The 7,867-nt window shown below is 42.2% G+C and overlaps 1 protein-coding gene across 1 annotated transcript in view; it reads right to left on the bottom strand.

Annotated features, from left to right (window-relative positions):
* LOC126393894 (protein crumbs homolog 1-like) overlaps positions 1-3,082 on the bottom strand; it is a 129,480-nt gene extending 126,398 nt beyond the window's left edge. The window contains exon 1 of the mRNA XM_050050304.1: positions 2,709-3,082. The gene's annotated coding sequence lies outside the window, so the exon portion shown is untranslated. The remainder of the gene's footprint in view (positions 1-2,708) is intronic.
* Positions 3,083-7,867: the final 4,785 nt, after the last annotated feature.

Below are 7,867 nucleotides of genomic sequence, written 5' to 3'. Positions count from 1 at the left end.
ACTAACTAACTAACTAACTAACTGATTGACTAACATAAACAACTGAAAATTGAAAAAAAATTAGCTTGCACCGTTAGCTCCGGTAAGGGAAAGCATGAGGGAAAGCGGCTGACCGGAAGTCACGCACAAAAAAACGGAAGTTGATCACTATTTACTTCCGTGTTTGAAAATAAGATGGATAAGAAACCCTGAGTTCACCCTGTCTCCTCCCTACTGCCGAACCTGAAGCAAGCTGGCAGACAGACATGGATTGTCTGTATGTAGGAAATCCGATCAATATCGAGGCAGAATTAATTCGTAATGCCTTACGCCGGGAGAGGATCTTCAGACCCCGTTTAGATGTGCTGTCATTCCCCAATGAGTATCTGTTTGAACGGTACCGTTTTTCATTAGACTCAATCATTTACCTCAACAACATTCTCTGGCCACACATATCAAATCTGACACACCGCAGATGTGCGCTCTCATCAGAGCAAATATTGTGCATTGCGGTACGTTTTTTTGCGAACGGTAGCTTTTTATATGACATTAGTGATGTTTTGCTGGCCACTGCCTTCTTTCTGTTGGCTGAGTAGAACTAAAATGTTACTAAGCAGGATATTAGGCAAGAGGACATACAAGCTGAAACAGTATTTTTTGGGGGGTTTAACTTGCTAGTGACCTACAGTCAGTGTTGGGGTTAACGCGTTACTGCCAAAAATGGCTTTTTTCAGTAACCAGTAGTGTAAGGCACTACTGTCCCTAAATGCAGTAATCACATTACAGTTACTAATCAAACACTTAAGTCGTTACTTGCGTTACATAAATTCATCATTAGATCTTCCCCTTACTTAAGAGTTAGTGACGACGGGCTTCAGGCTGTTGCCAACGGGTCGTCCTCCGTGTCTAGCCGGTCAGCGGCGAACACAGATGCGGGGACGAGCCAGAGGATGAGAGAGTTTCTGCCGCAAACAAGCACCGAGACCCGGGGAGAAATGGGGGCAGCTTCATGTGTTTACAGCAGATAGCAGGAGCGAGGACAGATGTCTCACTCCGCTACTCTGTGCTGCAACGTGAGTCTGAGCACACACTTTCAGTTTATAATTGTTACGTCAGTTGTCCTACCAAGTTTTTTTTATTTGATGAACGTGGCGCTCATATGCAAAAATTAACTAAATGACTGTGTGCCTGTGATCCACGAGAGCCGCGTACATCCATATAGTGGGAATGATCGGGGCACTGACAATGAGGCTCTAAATAACACATTATCTGCCGCAAAACTTGTTCATTTCACCAATATGTTTTTATGAATCGCTAGAGTTGCATGTCATCATCATCCGGGTCATTTATACTGACCTACTAACCTCTGACCTGGATGATGTCATGCAAAAAAAAAAATCAGAGGCAATTCGTAAAGACAATCCTCTTTACCACAGAAACGTTCACCTTTCTGTTTCTCACTTTTTGTCACTGAGCACTATGTAGGGGTGACATCAGCTAAATTGGGCCATCAGGTAAAATGGGCCATTTAAGGTTTGAGCGTCTCAGCTCTTTAAAAGTTAACAGCCAATGAATGCAAATGATTTCAAACTGTTGCCGCAACAATACTTGACATGTAACAATTGATTTGATTGGTCTATGGTTGCTATGGTGGGTGGGGCAAAGCCTCATATTGAGACTGTGCCAGAGAACTGCATGGTGAGTGCCCTGACATACNCCAACTGAACTGAGACGAGTTGAGTAGTGTACTATTGAAAGAGCTGATATATATAGAAATGAATGCGAAATTCGAAAATATAGAGTAATTATCAACCGCATAGAAATCAACCTATGGTCAACAATCACTTTTAATAGTGGAAAAAAAGCTTATGCTTATTTTTCTTTTGCATAAATAAATGAAATATTGTTTGTTTACAACTGCGATTGCAATTTATTTCCTACTTCTGGCACCGTAACGCTCTGTTTCTTCCATCTCCTCAACGCCCAACGAGTAGGAAAAATCCGACGCCTCTACGGTCCGACGGTCAACGGAACCGCTGCCGTGCTGCGCGCTAGTCCGTTACTATCCGTCATTTTCACCTCCATTGGAATGAATGACTTCCGGTCAGCATCAATCCGTCAATGCATTAGGTTGTGCACCCGTCTTAAAGGGGAAGTTCTGTTTTTTACAACCTGGACCTTATTTCTGGCATTAAATACGGTTGTTTACTCACCCAGATAAGTTTGGTGTCATTTGGAGTCCTTCGGAAGATATTTAGATCCGCGAGAGCCGCGTACATTCATATAGTGGGAATGATCGGGGCACTGACAATGAGGCTCTAAATAACACATTATCTGCCGCGAAACTTGTTAATTTCACCAATATGTTTTTATGAATCGCTAGAGTTGCTTGTCATCATCATCCGGGTCATTTATACTGACCTACTAACCTCTGACCTGGATGAGGTCCGCACACTGCAAAAAAAAAATCAGAGGCAATTCGTAAAGACAATCCTCTTTACCACCGAAACGTTCACCTTTCTATTTCTCACTTTTTTGTCACTGAGCACTATGTAATAATAAATTCACGTTTTGCATAAGAAGTGCCTCTGCTTTTTGTGCAGTGTGCGGGCCATTCTACACAAGCGATGAGAAGAAACTAAAGAAATGTGAATTCTTATAGTTATTTACTTATCAAGCAAACAAATTCAAGGAAATAAACAATTTATGCATGTGTGTAGGTTACTTACTCAATCGAAAGTTGCCCGTTTGGTCCTGCAGGCTTTGGCTGGGTCTTCCAGTTTACTTTCGGGACACGAAAAAAACAGCCCGGTTGATCATAGAAGTGAAATCCTCTGTAGTTGTGAGACAGTCATTTCAGGAGACATCCAGACGTGTATCTCCTGGCCTCAAATCCCACTCGGAGCAACAAAGGCATTCCTCCTCTGTTGGCACAGTGGAACATTGTCCACAAGAACACCACCAGTTAGCATCTATTCTCGGACGTGCAGCGGTTTGTTGTTCTCTGGCCAGCTGTTCCTCTCTCTGCCTCCGCATCCTCCTTTCAAAGAGCTCCTCATCCGCATATTCTAAGTCGTCGCCCACAGCCTCAAAATCTGACAATATTTAGCCGTTTCAAAAAACTAACAGTAGCTAATTCCAGCTGTAAACAGAGCCGTGCTGCGGGTGTGCGGCGGCGCACGCACCTGGATGACATCATCCAGGTCAGAGGTTAGTAGGTCAGTATAAATGACCCGGATGATGATGACAAGCAACTCTAGCATTCATAAAAACATATTGGTGAAATGAACGAGTTTCGCGGCAGATAATGTGTTATGTACAGCCTCATTGTCGGTGCCCCGATCATTCCCACTATATGGATGTACACGGCTCTCGTAGATCTAAATATCTTCCGAAGGACTCCAAATGACACCAAACTTATCTGGGTGAGTAAACAACCGTATTTAATGCCAGAAATAAGGTCCAGGTTGTAAAAAACGGAACTTCCCCTTTAAGGAGAGAAAGAAGGAAGTCTGCTTAGGGGCCTATCTTGTGAACCAGCTGTGCAATGAACAAGAAGCTCTGGCCTGACATCTCATGCAACAGCCTAATGGCATAATGGAATTCAGTCATCGCTACAATTAGACTGATGGGAGAAAACATATGCTTTTATACAAGTGAATGGGCACAGTGAATGAAGTGGGGGGGCACTGCCCCCTGGTGCCCCCTCATGAAGCCGACTCTGGGTATATCCATCTAGTTAACTATACCTACCTTAGGATTGTTACACATATGTAAGGTTAAATGCTATATCGTTATCTGGCAAATTACATGACAATGCATTTCAGGCAGTTTTATAGAGTAATTAGTAATGTAACGAGTATTGTAACTAATTACCTTCTCCAGGGAGTAATCAAGTAAAGTAAGGGATTACTTTTTTCCTAAGTAATGTGTAATGTGTAATACATTACTTTTTTGAGTAACGACTCCCAACACTGCTTACAGTACATAATGAAATAGCCACTGAATGAAGCTACTTTGTTTAATAAATCAAACTAGTCCATACCCATTGGTAGCTTTGTCAACTTCTACCTATGCCAATCCTCAATGCCTATGTGCAGTTTCACATAGACTGACCATCACCGTCAGTGAGTAGAAAAATGTAAGACAGACAGAATGACTGACTGACAGTTTCCGTGATTATGTACAGCATACCATACCATGACTTAGTCATACCAAAAATTAGAAAAAAACCCAAAACATTCGGCCACAGGGGGAGCCACAGCGATCGGTCGCATTGTAGCCATTTTTAAGCATTTTTCTCTTGTTATAGCGCCACTCAGCTGCCAATTAAAGTTAAATTTCTCCAGTCACCTTGAGGCGTCCTGTTCTACATATCTACCAAGTTTAATAAAAGTCGATATGGCGGTTAGGCCTCGATAAGAAATTAGCTCTCTAGCGGCCCCATTTTATTTGATTGGGTCAATAATGGAGGGGTCCCCTCAGATTATGTGTGTCATATGCCTACAAAGTTGCATGGTGATCGGTGAAACCCTTGAGATGTTATACACCTTTATGTGATGAGCCACGCCCTCCGCAATATTCATTGCCTTATAGAAGCTCAGTTTTAGTAAGTTTTCCAACTTTTGCCAAGGGGGAACTTCATTCAACTTCAACTTCATCATTTTAAGCTGCTTCCAAGTGCGTTTTTCCCCTGTGAGATTGCACCTATATGAAAATCATTTTTTATTCAAAACCACTCCACTACTTTTTCACCTGTATGCTACGATTTTAATTAAGTGTGGTTAAATGTTAAATTAATGGACTAGTGCATTCAAACTTAGGCATTGACTCGGGCAGCGGTTTTCTGTCATGCTGCCTCTCTCTCCTTGGCAGCTTAGGCGGTGTCACTTTTTTTACGAAATATATGCTCATATTCGCTGTAGCCATTCATGAGCACCTCCAATTCCATAGGTGTAAAATAAGTTGATCCCTTTTTTCTCTCCGGTTGCCATGGTGAATCGAGGTATTGGGCCTCCATTGATGATGGCTTTTTATTGTGGTTGTGGACGCGCTTAACTCAAGGTGTATCTGCTCAGAGTTGATTGAACTAATTCAAATCAGCTGTTCTGGAGCCAGATACTCAGAGTTTCCCAGCTCAGGGTAAGTCAACTCAGAGTTCAGGATTAGACTCAGAGTTTGTTGAACCTCCTACCTGGAATACCCCTCAGGAGGATATTTTTTGTTGTTGTTGTTGTGTTATTTTTTTCTATTATCCTGATCCAGTTACTATATTTGAGAATGTTTTTTTTACCTACATAGTCCAAGATTCTTCTGTGCATCTGGCACTAGTTCATTAATATTCCGGCTGGTCGTTGTTTATTGTCCACTTTCCATTGTTGTCGGTGATCAGTGTCCAGGGGCTTGTATCACAAAGCGAGATCAACCTTTCCTGGGTTACCCAGACCTATCCTGGGTTGACTAACCCTAACAATGGCAATCAGGGTAATCGGTATCACGACGCTGGATATCAACTCGGTAACTCAACCCAGGGTTGCTTTATTAAGAGCCGTGAACGCGCACGCAGCGGACCAATCACAATCATGAGAGAAGCGCAGCATCACTGAGCGTCACTGAGCGTCCTCACAGAGCGCCCTCACAGAGTGCCCTCACAGAGCGCGGTGTGTGAGGAAAAAAAAAGTATTTCTCGTGAGGATCAGAGATTAAGTCTACTAAAATATGAGGAGGAGAAAAGCAACATTACAGAAAAAGCCAACACCGTGGCAGCTGCAGGAGGAGGAAACATGCGTGGCAACGCATAACGGGATGAATAATGTTTAGTTTTAGTTTAGATTAGTTTATTTGCACATAATGTTAAAAAGAGACAGTATAAAATTTACAAGATTAAAAAAAGAAAAGTGCCGGAGAGGTTAGAAGCCACTAAAGGCTTATCAAAGAAATTCCCCTGTCAAAACATCAATGAAATCACATGATAGAGAGGGAAAAAAAATGGGTCAGGAAAGAAGAAATAGAGGAGGAGAGAGGGAAAAATCAAGACAAAACAAGGTAGCGGATAAAATTATGTGTAGGTTAAATTACTCATCACTGGTTCAAGAAGCTACAGTACCTGTACATCTGACACTGATCACACCCTTGAATCCCATGAAATCAATGCTGCGCAGATGAATTGCGTGTATTACAATTATCGTCTAACATCATTGCATCTGATAAATTGGTCTTCTTTGTCATAACGTTATATATGCTACAATAAAGCTTAAAGCTGATGCCACAATTAAGTCATATCAACACCAAATTGACAGTCTGAATAAAATCATCCTGATATTGAGCTGTGTTAGAAATTAACAGCTGCGCAAAAATATACCTAGTGTCCCTCTTTAAAAAACAAAAAGGAAAATCCCTCAAACACCATGAAGTGTAGACATGATAGGCCACTTTCCACATTTCCAGCAGTAAAGCTGTCAATTAGGCCCATTATCTTTAACAGGGATCATTTCCTCCAACAAAAAAAAACGTTGGCACTAATTAATGGTGCTATTAAGTGTCCGCAAATTATCAGTTTCTTTCTTATGAAGGGGTGGGATAAAATTTCGACTTCTTTCCACTCCCTTTTGAACAATCTTTTCATTGTCTGTTGTTGTTGCTTTCTTTTCTTTTTTAATGTTCAAAATAAACTTTCAAATCAAAATCAATCAAATTAATTAAACTTCCCGTCATGACTGGGCTGCATTTCTGTCAGCGGAGTCATTTTATTCCGAACAGCTGATTGGCCAGTGGGTGGTGCTTTCTATAGGATCAGATTCAACCCTGAACTTACCCTGCTCTGGAGCAGGATAGCCATTCAGAGTAAATTACCATGGTGATCTACCCCGATAAGAACTGAACCGGCTTCGTGAGACCAAAAGGGTCAAGGGTTAACCCTGAAGTTACCTCGCTAAGACATTAATCCTGCTTCGTGATACAGGCCCCTGATCCATAGTCTGTGCGTCATTGATGTATAGGTTCCTGTAGTACCGGGACACTAACAGTTACTGCCCTCTGAGAGCCTTTGCATAAGTTTGTGACGTCCCATCTTCGCTCAAAACTTTCAGCTTGACCGGGGCCAAGATTTTATATTCTCAGCTTTGAGTTGTTCTCATGGGTCTGTACTAGGCTTGTGCCGGTTTGAACATTTTCCAACCGGTTTGATTTAAAGCCAAATATCTAACCGAACCGATTTATCGAATTATATACCTAATTTTACCACTGGGGGTTGCATTTGAGCTATTTTTCCCAATAAAAGTCTATTATAGGTGTAATGCGCTTCCAATCCACTAGGTGGCGATGATACTGTATTAACCGCCAATACACACAAGGTTACACAAGAAGAAGAAGCAGAAGGACACTTCTCTCGCAGCAGCAGCAGACCATAGATATAGGGTGCGTCCCAAGTCTCTTATTTTTATAGTGCTACTGCTATCTCCTCGCTCGAACCGGAAGTCGTTCGAGGTCCGCCATCTTCTAGGCCGTCCCAAGTCTCTCACTTGTGCAGCAAGGAGCTAGCGCTAGGAGCTAGCAGCAAGCTTTAAGCAGCTACGAGCTAGGATGGTCGAGAGCTTCCTATCCGGAAGAGTTTTTCAGCTGAACGCCATGACGTATAAATACCCGCNCAGCTACGAGCTAGGATGGTCGAGAGCTTCCTATCCGGAAGAGTTTTTCAGCTGAACGCCATGACGTATAAATACCCGCCCCCTACATCTGGCTCATTTGAACGAGATGGCGGAGAAACAGCGCAAGTGTAACCATTACATGCATTCTTTGCAATGAAACGCTGTAATTCACATGCCTACGTGACTACAAAGAGTAACGTTAATGATATTTCCTGCAAGACTGTCATGTTGTAATTAAGTTT

Source organism: Epinephelus moara, chromosome 8 (assembly GCF_006386435.1).
Source record: "Epinephelus moara isolate mb chromosome 8, YSFRI_EMoa_1.0, whole genome shotgun sequence".
In the NCBI taxonomy this organism is placed as follows: domain Eukaryota; kingdom Metazoa; phylum Chordata; class Actinopteri; order Perciformes; family Serranidae; genus Epinephelus; species Epinephelus moara.
Note: the sequence above shows the minus strand (reverse complement) of the source record. Positions and strands in the feature narration are given on the sequence as shown.